This window comes from Neophocaena asiaeorientalis, unplaced genomic scaffold (genome assembly GCF_003031525.2).
Source record: "Neophocaena asiaeorientalis asiaeorientalis breed wild unplaced genomic scaffold, Neophocaena_asiaeorientalis_V1.1 scaffold134, whole genome shotgun sequence".
Taxonomy (NCBI): Eukaryota; Metazoa; Chordata; class Mammalia; order Artiodactyla; family Phocoenidae; genus Neophocaena; species Neophocaena asiaeorientalis.
In genome coordinates this window covers 13,105,284-13,122,988 of record NW_020185339.1, presented here as the reverse complement: position 1 = coordinate 13,122,988, position 17,705 = coordinate 13,105,284, and the positions used below count along the sequence as shown (strand labels likewise).

At 37.1% G+C, this 17,705-nt stretch overlaps 1 protein-coding gene across 3 annotated transcripts in view; it reads left to right on the top strand.

Moving 5' to 3' along the window:
* FRS2 (fibroblast growth factor receptor substrate 2) overlaps window positions 1–17,705 on the top strand; it is a 116,902-nt gene that overhangs the window by 44,705 nt on the left and 54,492 nt on the right. The window contains exon 4 of one of the 3 annotated variants that reach the window (XM_024736646.1): window positions 15,141–15,210. The exons of the other annotated variants lie outside the window; for them this stretch is intronic. The gene's annotated coding sequence lies outside the window, so the exon portion shown is untranslated. The remainder of the gene's footprint in view (window positions 1–15,140; window positions 15,211–17,705) is intronic. 3 annotated transcript variants of the gene reach the window in all.

Genomic DNA, 17,705 nt, shown 5'->3' with positions numbered 1-17,705 from the left:
CTATCTAAGTGACATTAGGGAGTAGTGGGTTCATAGAAGCTCTCTTAGAGGCTTTAAGTTAAAGGAGATTATTTTGCAATGCTTCCACCTATGGAAATTGTGTAGCTCCTTAATTTAGTTTAAAAAGTGGAATACTTCCTACCAGCTAGATAATAAAAGATTGAGTAACAGGTAGTATTAAAGAAAATATCCTGAATGATCACCTTGACAATGGATTTTAAATCATCATTGATGTACATTATTATTCTCTTTAAACTTTTGAAGGATGAAATGTTCAAGTGAGTAGATAGTAAAATTTCCTTATCAGTTTGCCTACCCTATGCCAGATACTTAAAATCAATTGCTTGGCAGCATTAAGAGCTTACTTTGGTTAAGTTTTCTCAGGAACTTTTGGCATAGGTAGTAGTGGTCCTTGCAGAGTAATTCAATCTGTCAACTGGAAATGCTTATAAAGTGAATTATTCAGATCAATAACTTTCTTATTTTTTCTCCTTTTTCAGTATCCTATGTCCTGAGGGTAACATTCACCCTCAAACACAATTTTTCCACCTGCTTTTGAAACTGCCACAGATTTAGTTAATCAAGTCAGTTTTTATCCTGATAACTGAAAATAAAGCGTTAAAATAAAGGGGACCCACTAGCTGGTAAGGAGGAAGGGAGAGCAAATTTCCAAGTTTTCATTTACAAGTTTCTCGTGAAACTCTTTTGCCCTATTTTTTTCTTCTACTTAACAGGGGGTTAAGGGAGGGGATCCTAGAACCTGTGTATAGCACTATCTGATCTTCCAGGGCACTACTCAAAGGCATTACTTCAGGAGAAATCCAGATCCTTCTTTTCCTGGACCACAATGCTTAAAGTAAAAACAAAAACTTCAAAAAATTTAATCTTAGTGAACTTGATCTGTTACATCTTTGTCACTGTTCTTTTGGCAAATAAAATGTAAATCTCAGACATCAGTACAATGTATGTTATGATACAATGATGATGAATTATATTGTCTGTACCCTTAGGGTTCCCCTGTACCTGTTCAATAAATATATATTTTTGTACATACCAGGTGCTTTCATAATTTTTTTAGAGTAGAAAATAATCTAAAAAAGATTATTCACGTTTATATAGTATTACCCTGCTACACAGTTAAAGGTATTAAAGGGACAATGACAACTTAAATTATTGTTAACCCTACACTTAAAAATGGCTGAAATGGTAAATTTTATGTTATGTATATTTTATCACAATTTTAAAAATTACTGTTTAAAATTTGGGGCAGCTTTGTTTGTTATGAAAGAGGATGGCTTTGTCTGAAGTACCAGTTTGTTGTTGTTGTTTTTACCTCTGTCAAGAGGCCCTCTCCTGCCACTATTCTTCTAGGTCCCAGTAGCCACACTTCCCTTTACCCTTTGGACTGTGAGGTGGTAGCAGCTCTAGCTCTCCACTGTTGCTAAGCTGGGGGAATTCCCCCTTAACCCTACCATAGTTGTGTAATACAGGTTTAACTTCTGGTATCCACTATTGACAGTTCAAAGACAAAGGAGTAAAGAAATGCAGAGAATTTCATGTTAACTAGTCCAAAATTGTATCTCAAAACATGTTGCTGCTTATGAGACACAATGTAATTTAGATGCATGCAGAATTTAAAATGCACAAAATTTGCATCTTTTTATACTAGCTATTGTACCTTGTTTTGGAGTGCCATTTAAAAAGAAAAATATCAAGCTGAGAGTTGAAGAAAAAGTAATCCTTACAAAATACTACTATACTCAAATGGGAACATGGCCTGAAGTGTCAGGGTGATGATAAGGTCCCACAGACAACCATGGATTTAAATAAAGCAGAAAGAATTCCATAGATGGGAGAAAGGCCAGGTATCTAAACAGTCACATGATTATCTTCTCCAATATTGAAGTACCAGTTTTTAACCTCAAGTACAGGCGTATTGAGTTAATGATATTCCTCAGTTTGTGTCATACCCATTTATCACTGGTTCGTTAAAGGACTGTTCTTCCATTTTCTTTTATAACTAGTCCCTATACAAATGACCTTTAAATGTGTTTGGTGTGTATCGTTTTGTTTATATCTTATAAAAGGTTTTATTATTTTATGTGCCTGTGTTTTAATTATACATTAGGTCTTAATCTAATTCTTATAGTCCCCTCCATCCTCCTCTGTCTTATTTTTTTCTAAGATCTGGCCATGTTGCTGAGTGTTTTTCTAATTTGTTTTGTCCATCTGGTACATTGTATTCCAGGTTGTTTATTAAAACGAAGCTATTAAATGTAAAATTTCTTAAATGTGTAAGGCACATAAAATGAGCATTTAAGAAAAGGTCAATTTGTGCTTATTTCTTAATATTAGAATTGAAGTTGAGGAATGCGAATTAGATCCTGTGGAAGATTAGAGGAAATATAAACATCTGTTTAGAAGGCTGTCTATCTAGGAGTCTGTTAGAACAGTCAAAGAAAAGAACTGTAGGGCCTAACAAAAACATATTTTTTGTCTAGAAACAATATATTAAAATGCTTAGGTCTCAGTGTTAGCTGGTAAAAAGCCTTATGGTTGAAAGATAATACCAGTAATGTTAATAGAACCTCCCCATTATCTGTTGCTTGTTAATTTCTCCATTAAATTATATATGAACGTTCATCTTATTTCTTTCTATTACTTCACTGAAGCAGAATCATGTTCTGTGAATTTCCATCACTGAATCTAACACAGAGTAAGAACAGTACAAATGCAAGATTCTAAATTTGGGATGCAGAAAGACAGTTTCATCTATGGTAAGCACAGTATCAGCAGAAGTAACTTCTCTTGGATCCCCTAACTAGAAATTGTCAGAAAGTGGGAACTTTAGAATGTCCAAGTCTGTGGTGGTGATATGCCTTGTAGTCGAGAAGAGGGGAGAGGGGAAAACTCCTAGGAGAGGATAAAGTGGGCCCTGACATTACATTAAGGAGGATAATGACAGCACTGATCAGATCAGGGATGGGCTTCTATCAGGTCGAAAAAGCTAACAAGGTACTTTCTGGGAGCAGTTTCTTTTTGTGGAAGGAGGATCTTAGGGGCACTTAGTTCTGGAGGCCAGGCAGACATGTGGAACTGATTCAGTAGTAGTGGAATGGAAAAGGGTAAGGGAATTCACATTTGCTAAAAGCCAGTGTTGAGGCTTTTTGAAAGAAGTAGTTATTTACATGTCAACACTTAAGTATTTGTAAAATCTTTGCTGGGAAGACTGGACCCTCTTGATATTGATTTGGTATCCCATGCATTGTTGAATACTCCCCACTCTTTTTAAAAATAACAATTCAGGTAACATAGTCCCTTTCTCTGATTTCTTAAATTTTTGAGTATTTTGTATGGCATAATAATTTCATGATTTTTACTTGGTTATGTTAACACATGCCGTAAGTAGGACAGATAGTATTATCATTTTACAAATGAGGAAACCAGTAGCAGAATTAGCTTTAGATTCTTTTTACTAATCTACACTGCCACCCTATCAATGGATATTTTGCTCTATATAGAAGATGTAATTACAAGGATAGTTTTAACATGAAAGAAATGTTTCTAACCAAAAAGAACCTCACAGCCTGAGAAGTTTAAAAAACACACATACAGGGGCTTCCCTGGTGGCGCAGTGGTTGAGAGTCCGCCTGCCAATGCGGGGGACGCAGGTTCTTGCCCCGGTCCAGGAGGATCCCACGTGCCGCGGAGTGGCTGGGCCCGTGAGCCGTGGCCGCTGAGCCTGCGCGTCCGGGGACTGTGGTCCGCAACGGGAAAGGCCACAGCAGTGAGAGGCCTGCGTACCAAAAAAAAAAAAAAGAGAAAAAAACACACATACAAACAAAAATAAAACCAATAAGTAATGTAGATGGTATTCACTTAACCTTAACATTCACTGAAACAGCACTTAATAAATTAATATGGATTTTGTCCATCAGTTATATAGAAAATTATTTCATAAACTTTCCAACTTATAACAAATACCATAAATTTAAATTTTTTTAGTTTTGAACATGCCTGTTAACTATACTTAAAAATTAGGCGTTTAATTTTAACAAGTGGGGATTAGAATCCTTTTGCGGGTATGGAACAAGCAGTTTGATCTCATATTATTTCAGAATACGGTAATCCCTCCCTCCCAAATAATTTGTTTGCAGTATGAAAATCAGGCAAACTGTATTATAAACCTGTATCTTTCATCCTGAGAGACTTACTTTGGTTCAGACCCAGCTTTAGTGGTACAAGCACAGATCAAGATTGGTTTTGAGTAATCCAGTGCTATCCTAGGTCATTCTAAGTCTGGAGAATCCTCAGATATACTAATCATTTGGTCTCAATACCTAGTTTACTTTTGAGCCTGTGGAAAGATTTCACATGTAGATGGTGGGATAAAGGGATACAGATCAACTCATAATCTATTAAATAGATTGGAGTCATAGCACTTCTAAGCTTAGCAATGTTTTTGTTGTTCAGAAATAGGCTATGACAGGTCTTCTGACTGATTTCTTATATATTAAGGCTTCAGATGTTACAGTTCAATTTAAGTAAATTTTAACGTTCAAAAATGTGGATAGCTTCATCATTTTATAAAAGAATACAGTTATTTCAGATACATTTTTGTTTCATGTTCCATTCTTCCTTAGAATTCCATATGAGCTTCCTTGATTTTATTTTTTAGCCATTTGCTTTTAGATTAAAAAAAACATAAAAGAAAGAAAACCTCAAAATAGGTTGAAACTCGACACAAATTGCTGCCGCAGAACAAAAGTGCTGATCAAGTTAAATCAACCCCTGCAATGTGTATTGAAAGGAAAACCTCTCCTCTCTCCCCCAATTTGAAGAACAAGCATATTCCCTGCCAAGAAGGGCTGACTTTAAATGGAGCAGCTGTCCATATAAGGAGCATAGGGTTGCTAAGGTGACCATGGCTGTTTGGAGAAGAATGCAGCTGAGAGGGCAAGTTCTTGATGTGTGAGCTGAGGGAAGGAATGTGGTGTGATTGTGCATCATTCCTCGTAATCACATGCTCACAAAGTGCTGTGTGGGCAGCATGTAGAAACTACAAGTCTGAGTGCTGGAGCTTGTGTGTGGTTAAAATCGTTTTGTTTTCATGTGAGCCAGAGACTTACAGTTTAGGTTGAAAACATTTATCTTGTATATATATGTGTGTGTTTTGGGTAAAGGGAAGGATGTTTTTGATGGTGGATGAAATGGGAATGGATTTATTTTCCTTGGTGGTCATATACCTTCATATTGTTAAAAAAATTTATCTTGGGATAAATGTTCTTTCCAACTCATTCCTTTCAGTCATATATACAGTGTTAATAGTTTCCCAAGTGCATGAGGTGTTCCTTGTAATTGCGTTTATTTCTTTTCCATTTTTAATTTCAGAATTATTTGGAAGTCCTAAGAATATGTTGTCTATTTGCTCCATTTCTTCTTCTTTTTTAAAAGTCCTTACTATTTCTCCAAGGGCTATCTTATCTTAATATATTACCTGTTTCTTCCCTGAAGCATCCAAAGATAGGTTCTGGATTTTGGTAAAAAATATGATTGAAGGAGCAGTGGGAAAGGTCAAAGAAACATCCCACTTACCTGAAACACTATTTAGATTTTACCACGGGCATCATTGCTAATATTTGCAATGAGATACAGACACAAATGTTGATGCAGACACTTACTGAACCATGAGAGTGTTTCTTTTTAAATTCTTATTTCCAAGTCCCTACAATAACATGTTGATCTTAAGTGACACTATAAATATAATATTTAAGATGTGAAGTAGTTGGAACATTGACAGCTCTATGTTACATTAGCATTATATTATTTTGTTCATATAGTCTACTGGCTTTGACATGATTGCTCAATTGAATTATTTTTAAAATATGGAGGGAAATTAAAAGATTAAAACATTTGATCTTTGAATTCAGTTGGTTAGTTGACATATTTCATGTATACCTTGATAACTTTTGATGACATTCTCTATAAGCTGTACCCTTTCCTCCCAAACACAATAGAATATAATTGGTTTACATATGTACCTCATAATAGTCCTTAACTTTAATATAGTTAAATATATGTGTCTTTTTTCTTTATAGTTTATCTTAATCTTTTCCTATTCAGAGGTCATAAAGATATTCTTCTCTATCAACTAAAAGCTTTATGGTTATATTTTTTACATTTAATTCTTTTTTTTGCGGTACGCGGGCCTCTCACTGCTGTGGCCTCTCCCGTTGCGGAGCACAGGCTCCGGACGCGCAGGCTCAGCGGCCATGGCTTACGGGCCCAGCCTCTCCGCGGAATGTGGGATCTTCCCAGACCCGGACACGAAGCCGCGTCCCCTGCATCGGCAGGCGGACTCTCAACCACTGCGCCACCAAGGAAGCCCTACATTTAATTCTTTAATCTCTCAGTAATTGATTTTTGTGAGAGGTATGGATTGTGAATTGATTCTTTCTGTATGGATTATTGGTTATTCCAGCACTGTTTATTGAAATAGTTCTTCATTTCCTTCCTGATATGCAAAATTCTCTGTTTCATAAATCAAGTTTTCATATATGGGTGGTTTCCTTTCTGTACTCTTTCTTCTGTATCTTTGGTCTGTTTGTCTACCTCTGAATTATTACTGTACTTTCTTAGATAGCTTCAGATACTCATGGTTTTGTTTCCTGTCTTGTTTCTGATCTCAAAGGAAATGCTTTCAAATGTTACCATTTAAAATTACACTTATAGATTCAATAACAAAAAAAACAACCCAATCAAAAAATGGGCAAAAGACCTAAATAGACATTTCTCCAAAGAAGACATGCACACGGCCAGTAGGCACATGAAAAGATGCTCAGCATTGCTAATTATTAGAAAAATGCAAATCAAAACTATAGTGAGGTACCACCTCACACCAGTCAGAATGGCCATCATTAAAAAGTCTACAAATAACAAATGCTGGAGAGGATGTGGAGAAAAGGGAACCCTGTTACACTGTTGGTGGGAATGTAAATTGATATAGCCACTGTAGAAAACAGTATGGAGATTCCTCAAAAAACGAAAAATAGAGTTGCCAGATGATCCAGCAATCCCACTCCTGGGCATATACCCAGACAAAGCTATAATTCGAAAAGATACATGAACCTCTATGTTCATAGCAGCACTGTTTACGGTAGCCAAGACACGGAAACAACCTAAATGTCCAACAGATGAATGGATAAGAAGTGATGTGTGTATATATATATATATATATATACACAATGGAATACTACTCAGCCATACAAAAGAAGGAAATAATGCCATTTGCAGCAGCATGGATGGAACTAATGATTATCATACTAAGTGGAGTAAGTCAAAAAAAGAAAGACAAATACTGCAGGATATCACTTATATGTGGAATCTAAAATATTACATAGATGAACTCATCTACGAAACAGAAACAGACTCAGATACAGAGGACAGACTTGTGGTTGCCAGTAGGGAGAGCAGGTGGGAGAGGGAAGGAGTGGGAGTTCGGGATTAGCAGATGCAAACTATTATATATAGGATGGATAAACAGCAAGGTCCTACTGTATATATCGCACAGGGAACTATATTCAATATCCTGGGATAAAGCATAATGGAAGAAAATATAAAAAAAATAACTCAGTCACTTTGCTGTATAGCAGAAATTAACGTTATAAGTCGACTATATTTCAATAAAATTAAAATAAAATTACACTTGTAATTTTTTTTTAAGAGAAAAAACCCTCCTTTATCAAGTTAAGGAGGTTTCATTGTATTCTTAGCTTGTTAAGGGTTGTATTTTGATTGTTTTAAATCACGAATAGATGTTAAGCTGTATTGATAGGCTTTTCTGTAACTCAGAATGATCAAATGTTTTTCCCCTTAACCTGTTAATGTGGTCAGTTACCTTGATTTTCAAATTAGGCTAACTAAGCATTCCTGGGATAAACCCAATTTAGTCACGCTGGATTATCTTTTTTATAAATTACTGGATTGATTTGCTTATGCTTTGTATAGGATTGTTTTTTACATCAGTGTACATGAGTCTAGCCTGTAATTTTCTTTTTTCATATTGTCCTGGTTGGATTTTTTAAAAAATCTTTTAATGATTATAATTTTTTAAAAATTGTAGTAAAATACACCTTACATAAAATTTACATTCTTAATCATTTTAAAGTAGTTAGTGTTAAGTATATTTACATTGTTCAACCAGTCTGCAGAACTTTTTGCAAAACTGAAACTCTGTGCCCAATAAAAAACTCTTCCACATTTCCCCCTCCCCATGTCCCCTGACAGACACCACTCTACTTTTCTTTTTATGCGTCTGGCTGCTCTAGTTACCTCTTATAAGTGAAACCATACAGTATTTTTATTATCTTTTTGTGCCTGGCTTATTTCACTTAGTTCATCCAAGTTCATTCATGTTGTAGCATGTGTCCAAAATTTCTTTTTTAAGGCTGAATAATATACCACTGTATGTATAAAACATTTTGTTATCCATTCTTCTGTCAATGGAAAGTTATGTTGCTTTCACCTTTTGACTATTCTGAATAATGCTGCTACGAACTTGGACGGGACGTGCAAATATCTCTTTGAGACTCTGCTTCAGTTCTTCTGGATATATAACCAGAAGCAGTATTGCTGGATCAAATGGTAATTTTATTATTAATGTTTTGAGGAACCATCTTCCTGTTTTTCACAGCAGCTGTACCATTTACCTTATACCAGCAATGCACAAGGGTTCCAGTTTCTCCACATCCTTGCCAGCACTTTGTTTTTTTTTTTCCCCCCAATTTCCTGTTTTTTTGATAGTAGCCATCCTAAGGGTGAGAAGTAATAGCTCATTGTAGTTTTGATTTGCATTTCCCTAGGGACTAGTGATGTCGAATATCTTTTCATGTTCTTGTTGGCCATTTATACATTTTCTTTGGCGAAATGTCTAATCAAGTCCCTTGCCCATTTTTAAATTGGGTTATTTGTTTTTGTTGTTGTTATGCTGAGTTGTAGGAGTTCTTTATGTAGTCTGGATATTAACCTCTTATCAGAGATACGATTTGCAAGGATCTTCTCCCATTCCATAGGCTACCTTTTCATTCTGTTGTTTCCTTTGATGCACAGAAGGTTTTAATTTTGATGTAGTCCAGTTTATCTGTTTTTACTTTTGTTGTCTGTGGCTTTGATGTTATGTCCAGGAAACCGTTGCCAAATGCAATATCATGAAGCTTTTATTCTGTTTTCTTCAAAAAATTTTATAGTTTTTAGGTCTTATGTTTAGGTCTTTAATCCATTTTGAGTTAATTTCTATATATGGTGTAAGGTAAGGGTCCAAGTTTATTCTTTTGTGTGTGGATATACAGTTTTCCCAGCACCATTTGTTGAAAAGACTGTTTCTTCCCCCACTGAACGGTCTTGGCACCCTTTGTGCTGTTTGGATTTTGATATGATTTAGAAAGTGTTATCCTTTTTTACTGTTCTCTAGAAGAATTTGTTTAAGGTTGTAATTATTTGTTGTTCCATGACTATTTGGTAGGACTTACCCATAAGAAAATCTGGGCTTGATACTTTTTTAGTGGAAAGATTTTAAACTATGGCTGCTTAATTTTTTTCTTTTTTTCTTTTTTTTGCGGTACGCGGGCCTCTCACTGTTGTGGCCTCTCCCGTTGCAGAGCACAGGCTCTGGACGCGCAGGCTCCACGGCATGTGGGATCTTCCCGGACTGGGGCACGAACCCGTGTCCCCTGCATTGGCAGGCGGACTCTCAACCACTGCGCCACCAGGGAAGCCCAGCTGCTTAATTTTTTAAATGATTATTCATCTATTCAGGTTCTCTCTTTTATTTTATTTATTTATTTATTTTTCTATTTCTTTCTTTATTTTATTTAATTAATTTATTTATTTGGCTGCGTTGGGTCCTCGCTGCTGCGTGTGGGCTTTCTCTAGCTGTGGTGAGCAGGGGCCACTCTTTGTTGCAGAGTGCGGGCTTCTTATTGTAGTGGCTTCTCTTGTGGAGCACGGGCTTTAGGTGCACAGACTTCAGCAGTTGCAGCACGCAGGTTCAGTAGTTGTGGCTTGCAGGCTCCAGAGCGCAAGCTCAACAGTTGTGGCGCACAGGCTTAGTTGCTCTGCAGCGTGTGGGATCCTACCGGACCAGGGCAAGAACCTGTGTCCCCTGCATTGGCAGGCTGATTCCCAACCACTGCGCCACCAGGGAAGCCCAGGTTCTCTCTTTTAAATGGTCAGTTGATTTGTCTTTTAAAAATTGATGTATAATTCACATACCGTAAAATTCACCCCTTTAAAGTGTAAAATTCAGTTTTTTTTTTCTAAAGAATAATCACAAAGTTTTATAACTGTCACCACTATTTCCAGAACATTTCTGTCATCCCAAAAAGAAACCCCATACCCATTAGCAGTCACTCCCCGTTCTCCCTTCCCTCATCCCCTGACAACCAGTAATCTGCTTTCTGTCTCTACAGAGTTTTCTGTTCTGGGCATTTCCTATAAATGGAGTCATATATGGCCTTTTTTGCCTGGTATCTTTCACTTAGTGTGATGTTTTCAAAGTTCATACATGTTGTCACTAGTGTTAGCACTTCATTCCTTTTTATGATGGAATACAATTCCATTGTGTGGGTATACCACATTTTGTTTATACATTAATCAGTTGATGCATATTTGTATGGTTTCCATTTTTTGGCGGTTATGAATAATGCTGTTGTGAACGTCCATGTACAAGTTCTGTGTGCACATATGTTTTCAAATTTTGGGGGTGTATACATAGGAGTGGGCCTCCTGGGTCATATGGTCTTATTGCGGTGGCTATTATGTTTAACCTTTTTAGGATCTACCTACCTGTTTTCCAACTCAGTTACATCATTTTATGGTCCCAGAAGCAGTGTATGAGGGTGTTTCTCCACATCCTTGCCAACGTTTACTGTTGTCTGTGTTTTTGATTATAGCCATCTTAGAGGGTGTGAAGTGGAATCTTATTGTGGTTTTAATTTGCATTTTCCTAATGACTAATGATGTTGAGCATCTTTTCAGTTGTTTTGGCCATTTGTTTATCTTCTTTGGAGAAATGTCTATTCAAATATTTTGTCCATTTTAAAATTGTATATATATATATTTTTTTTTTTAATTTTTGGCTGTGTTGGGTCTTCATTGCTGCGTGCAGGCTTTCTCTAGTTGCGGCGAGCAGGGGCCACTCTTCATTGCAGTGTGTGGGCTTTTCATTGTGGTGGCTTCTCTTGTTGCCGAGCACAGGCTCTAGGTGCATGGGCTTCAGTAGTTGTGGCTCACGGGCTCTAGAGTGCAGGCTCAGTAGTTGTGCCACATGGGCTTAGTTGTTCCACGGCATGTGGGATATTCCCGGACCAGGGCTCGATCCCATGCCCCCTGCATTGGCAGGTGGATTCTTAACCACTGCACCACCAGGGAAGGCCCTGGATTTTTTTTATTGTTGAGCTGTAAGATTTCATTATATATTCTGGATGTTAGACTCTTTTCAGATATATGATTTTCAAATATTTTTTCCCATTCTTTGGATTGTCCTTCTACTTTATTGATAATGTCCTTTGAAGCACAAAAGCTTTTTATTTTGATGAAGTGCAGCTTGTCTGTTTTTTCTCTTGTTGCTTGTGATTTTTTTTTTTTAATTTATATTTTTATTTTTGGCTGCGTTGGGTCTTTGTTGCTGTGCGGGGGCTACTCTTTGTTGCCGTGTGCGGGCTTCTCATTGGGTGGCTTCTTTTGTTGCAGAGCACGGGCTCGAGGTGCACGGGCTTCAGTAGTTGTGGCACTCGGGCTTAGTAGTTGTGGCTCACGAACTCTAGAGCGCAGGCTCAGTAGTTGTGGTGCACAGGCTTAGTTGCTCTGCCGCATGTGGTATCTTCCCGGACCAGGGCTCAAACCCATGTCCCCTGCATTGGCAGGTGGATTCTTAACCACTGCGCCACTGTGGAAGCCCTGCTTGTGATTTTGGTATCATGTGAAAGAAACTTTTGCCTAATTTAAAGTCATGAAAATTTATGTTCTCTGCTAAGAGTTTTATGATTCCTAACTCTTAAATATAGGTCCTTGATCCATTTTGAGTTAATTTTTGTGTATAGTGAGGCAGAGGTCCCACCTCATTATTTTATAGTTGGAAATCCAGTTGTCCCAGCACCAGTTGTTGAAGAGACTATTCTTTCCACATTGAGTTGTCTAGGCAACTCATAGAGTTGTTTCTTGTTGAAAATCAGTTGACTAAAAATGTATGGGTTTATTTCTAGATTCTCAATTCTGTTCCATTTGATCTCTTTGTCAGTACCACACTTGCTTATTTGATGCTTGATGATGGTAGCTTTGTAGTAGTAAGTTTTTTTGTTTTTTTTTGCGGTACGCGGGCCTCTCACTGCTGTGGCCTCTCCTGTTGCGGAGCACAGGCTCCGGACGCGCAGGCCCAGCAGCCGTGGCTCATGGGCCCAGCCACTCCGCGGCATGTGGGATCTTCCCCGACCGGGGTACGAACCCGTGTCCCCTGCATCGGCAGGAGGACTCTCAACCACTGCGCCACCAGGGAAGCCCTTGTAAGTTTTGAAATCAGAAAGTATGAGTCATTTCTTTTTGAATCATTTTTAACAGATTGTATTTTCTGTATTTTTTCAAAATATTCCTAATTCAAATTTATTGCTGTAAAATTGTCCATAATATCCTCTTATCAGTTGAATCTCTATAGCATCTGTAATGATGTTCCCCTTTTATTTTTTTAGTTTGTTTTTTTTTACTCAAATAGTTTTTTCAGAGGATTATCATATTAATCATTGTTTTAAAGAATGAGCTTTTGACTCTGTTGATCATCTTTTTTGTAAATGTTTTCATACTTCTAAGTCCTGCTGTTTATTATTTCTTTCTACTTTCTCAGAATTTTTAGGGCTGTTTTTTGCTGACCTTTTAAAAAAGACTTTTAAATTTGGATTTTTAGTCTGTAAATTTGCCTTTAAGTAAATTTGCCTTCTTACCTGCTTCCCCACATGTTTTGATATATAATATTCTTGGTTTTGTTCATTTAAAAAATTCTTATTTGCTCCATGAATTATTTAGAAGTGTATACTTAATTTCAAAATATATAACTTTTAAAATGAAAACTTTTATTATGCAGTTCTAAGTTGATTTCATTATGGTCAGAGACCATAATAAAATTTGAGAGACTAATTTTAAGACCTAGTATATAGCTAGTTTTCATAAATGTTCCATGTGCATTTGGAAAGAATGTGAATTCTCCAGTTTTTTATTACAATGCTATATAATATGTCCATGAGCTTATTAATTGTTCAATTCACATCTTTAATGTTTGCCTGTCTATATTTTGTTTTGGATTTTGGTTTGGTTTTATTTTGGAACTTTTCTGTCAGTTTCTCTACTGAGAAAGGCATGTTAATGTCTCTCACATAGTAGTAGGTTTGTCAGTTTCTCTTTGTTGTAGATACGTTAATTTTTATTTTATTTATTTTGAGGCTATGTTATTAAGTACTTACAGATTTAGAATTGTTCTTTTTGTTGAATTGAACTTTTTTATCATTATGAAAAGGCTTTCTGCGTAAAGACATTTTTAGCCTTATGGCTTTATTACTGTTGTTGGCTATTTGCTTGGATTAATGTAGCTATTCTAGCTTCCTTTTGATTGTTAGTATTTTCCATTTGTTAGTTTTTCATTGGTTCTGTGTTTTGGTTTGTATTTTGTAAATAGGGTATGGTTGACTTGTGTTTTTGTTCTGATTGATAATCTTTATTTTTTTTACTGGAGAATTTCAGTCTTTTGTGATTGCTCTTAGATTTGGATTTATTTCTGTCTTTGCCTGTAGTTCTTATGTTTGTCCTACTCCCCCCTTCTCCCATTCTTCCGGTTTTTTGTGTTGAGCTATGTGTGTAATGCCTTCATTGAGCATGCTTTCTTCTCATTCCATCCCACCCCACAGCATCTTGCACACATGCATGCTTATTTATAAGTTAATATATTCTTTATTCTTTTAGTGTTTTTATCTGTATATTTTAATATGTATCCTTTTTTTTAAGGAAAAATCTAAATCAGTATCTTTAACCTGTTCCTGAATAACATAATTTTAAAATGCTCTGATTGTCCTCCCAACCTGGAACACCATTCTCTATTGTTATAGTTTTGGAATATTTCTCTCCTGCATACATACATATTTATAGACAAATTATTGTTTTAGGTAGTCAATCTTTATTTAAATTTATTTACTCTTTTCTTGGTTCATTATCCCTTTTTGTATTTGAGACCTTCCCTATGAGGTAATTTTTTTCTACCTGAAGTACATCCTTTAGAATTTTCTTTAGTGAAAGTCTTTTAGTGAAAAGGACACTTTTTTGTTTGTTATCTGAAGATGTATTTATATTGAAATATCCCTGTTCTTGAAAGATAATTTCTCTGATGTCTCTGTGTGTAGAATTCTAAGTTTTCTCATTACATTGAGGTTGTTATTCATGTCTTTTGACTGTCAGTGTCACTGTTGAGAAGTATAATTGCCCTTTCTTTGCATATATCTTTTATTTATTTTTATTTATTTATTTATTTTTGACTGCATTGGCTCTTCATTGCTGCATGCGGGCTTCCTCCAGTTGCAGCGAGCAGGGGTTACCCTTCTTTGAGGTGCATGGGCTTCTCATTGCGGCAGCTTCTCTTGTTGTGGAGCACGGGCTCTAGGCACGTGGGCTTCAGTAGTTATGGCATGTGGGCTCAATAGTTGTGGCTCGCGGGCTCTAGAGCGCAGGCTCAGTAGTTGTGGCGCACGGACTTAGTTGCTCCACGGCATGTGGGATTTTCCCAGACCAGGGCTTGAACCCTGGGATATATACAGGGAAGTCCCTGTATATATCTTTTATTTGACTGTTTTCAAGCCTTTTTGCCCCCCTTTGGTGTTCTGCAGTTTTATATAATGTATTGAGATGTTCTTTTCTTCTACTTCATTATTTTATTTTATTATATATAATCCTACATGGGATTCTTTGGGCTTCCTGGATCTGAGGATATCTTTGAATACTTATGTTAAATTCTTGACCTTTATCTCTTTGAGTAATGCCTACTATTTTCTTTATTTTTGCCTTCTACAACTGTTTTAAAAGGTATAATTTTCTCTTTTTTTCCCCCAAAGGACAGGTTTTCTTCAGTCCTTAAGGATTCAGCTCCTTACATGGGCTTTGGCAGAGGTCATGAGGCAGCATGTAAGTCTAAATCAGGATGGGGTTTATGGTTTTTCTGGGCTTTATTAGCATGACTCTTGACTTCCCTGTTTTCAGTTATACAACTCACACAGCAGTGTAGTTTCACATACAGTTTGGAAACCATGTAGGTATTAAAGACTCTCACTTCAGAAATGTCTCTCATACCTCTTCTTTTCTTTTAATGTTTCATTTTATTTAGTTATTTAAAAAATTTATTCATTTATTTATTTTTATTTTTGGCTGCATTGGGTCTTTGTTGCTGCGTGCAGGCTTTCTCTAGTTATGGTGAGCGGGAGCTATTCTTTGTTGTGGTGCGTGGGCTTCTTATTGCAGTTGGCCTCTCTTGTTGCGGAGCACGAGCTGTAGGCACGGGCTTCAGTAGTTGTGGTGCGTGGGCTCAGTAGTTGTGGCTCCAGAGTGCAGGCTCAGTAGTTGTGGTGCATGAGCTTAGTTGATCCGCGGCGTGTGAGGTCTTCCTGGACCAGGGCTCGAATGTGTGTCCCCTGCTTTGGCAGGTGATTCTTAACCACTGTGTCACCAGGGAAGCCCCTCTCATGCCTCTTCTGTATTTCCAGTGATCAGCTTCTTAATGGCCTTGTCCTTGGGTACATATCTGGTGCAGTTAGTACAGTGAATATGCTGCAAGAGGCAGCAGCCCTTTTTGGCATGACTATTGTTCCTTCTTTCCTTGGTCATTGGAGATGAGGAGTTTATAATTCCAGTTAGACATACATTAGACCTTTAATCTGTTTTCCATGTTTCTCACCCCTTTTCATCTTTTTCCTTCTCCACAAACTCATATAAGAACTGGCTTGTAGTTATAAATGCTCACAGGAGATTTTTTTTCTTTCTTTTACCAGCACTAAGATTAAAGAAGGCAAGTTTGCTTGCCGTCACCTTCTGCCACATAGGTTTACTGCTCATTCAGTTGTATGCCTTTCGGATTTTCAGCTATATGCAAGGTTCTTTGATTACATCTCCGTATTGGGTGTCTCAGAATATGTATCCTGTCTCCAGCACTCTGTAGTTTTCAAAGCATTGCTGTGAGGTAACATTAAAGTCAAGAGCCACCTTCCATAGCGTCTGTATGTTTGTGCCAAATTAAGAAGTTAAAAATATTTTTTAAAAAAATTTACACAGCATTTAAAAAAAAGTAAATGTATTTATTCATTTTTGGCTGTGTTGGGTTTTTGTTTCTGTGCGCGGGCTTTCTCTAGTTGCGGCGAGTGGGGGCTACTCTTCACCGCGGTACACGGGCTTCTCATTGTCATGGCTTCTCTTATTACGGAGCACAGGCTCTAGATGCACAGGCTCAGTAGTTGTGCCTCACGGGCTTAGTTGCTCTGCGGCATGTGGGATCTTCCCAGACCAGGGCTCGAACCCATGTCCCCTGCATTGGCAGGCAGATTCTTAACCACTGCACCACCAGGGAAGCCCTATACAGCATTTTAGATTCAGACAGTCCGGGCACCTAATCTACCATGTTGCCCAAAATGGAAATCCTTGATCCATTTGAAATAAATATACATTTTAGATAAGGTTTATGTAAGAAATATGGCACTCCAATCATCAAGCCCCCATTAAAAAAAAATCCTTGGCACTAAGTTTGGATAATTCATCCCCTTTTACTTGCTCAAGCTAAAATAAAATGTTTAAGGGGTGTGTGTTTGTGTGTGTGTGTGTGTGTGTGTGTGTGTATGTGTGTAACAGTCATATATATGATACTTAACATATTTATTTTTAACATCTTTATTGGAGTATAATTGCTTTACAGTGGTGTGTTAGTTTCTGCTTTATAACAAAGTGAATCAGCTATACATATATCCCCATATCTCCTTCCTCTTGCTTCTCCCTCCCACCCTCCCTATCCCACCCCTCTAGCGTGGTCACAAAGCACTGAGCTGATCTCCCTGTGCTATGCGGCTGCTTCCCAGTAGCTATCTATTTTACATTTGGTAGTGTATATATGTCCATGCTGCCACTCTCTCACTTCGTCCCAGCTTACCCTTCCCCCTCCCCATGTCCTCAAGTCCATTCTCTATGTCTGCATCTTTATTACTGTCCTGCCCCTAAGTTCTTCTAGGTTTTGTTTTGTTTTTTTAGATTCCATATATATGTGATAGCATACAGTATTTTTCTCTTTCTGACTTACTTTACTCTGTTTGACAGACTCTAGGTCCATCCACCTCACCATATTATATAATATATTTATATTATATAATGTAAAATATAAAATAATGTGTATATTTGATTTCCTGATTTAACCAACTGCAGCTAACCTCAGGTCTGTTTTGATTTAGATAAGATGGTTTCTGCTAGACTTGCTTAATAACTGTGCCAGTGGAAACAGTAGTACTTATTTTAGGTTGGGAGCCCTGCTCAGGTAGTAGTGAGGTAGGGGAAAAGGTAATTATACCCAGGTATTCTGAATTATGATAAAAGAATAGTTTTTCCATTCATCTGCTTTTTAATGCAAATGATTAAGTTTTGGGGAG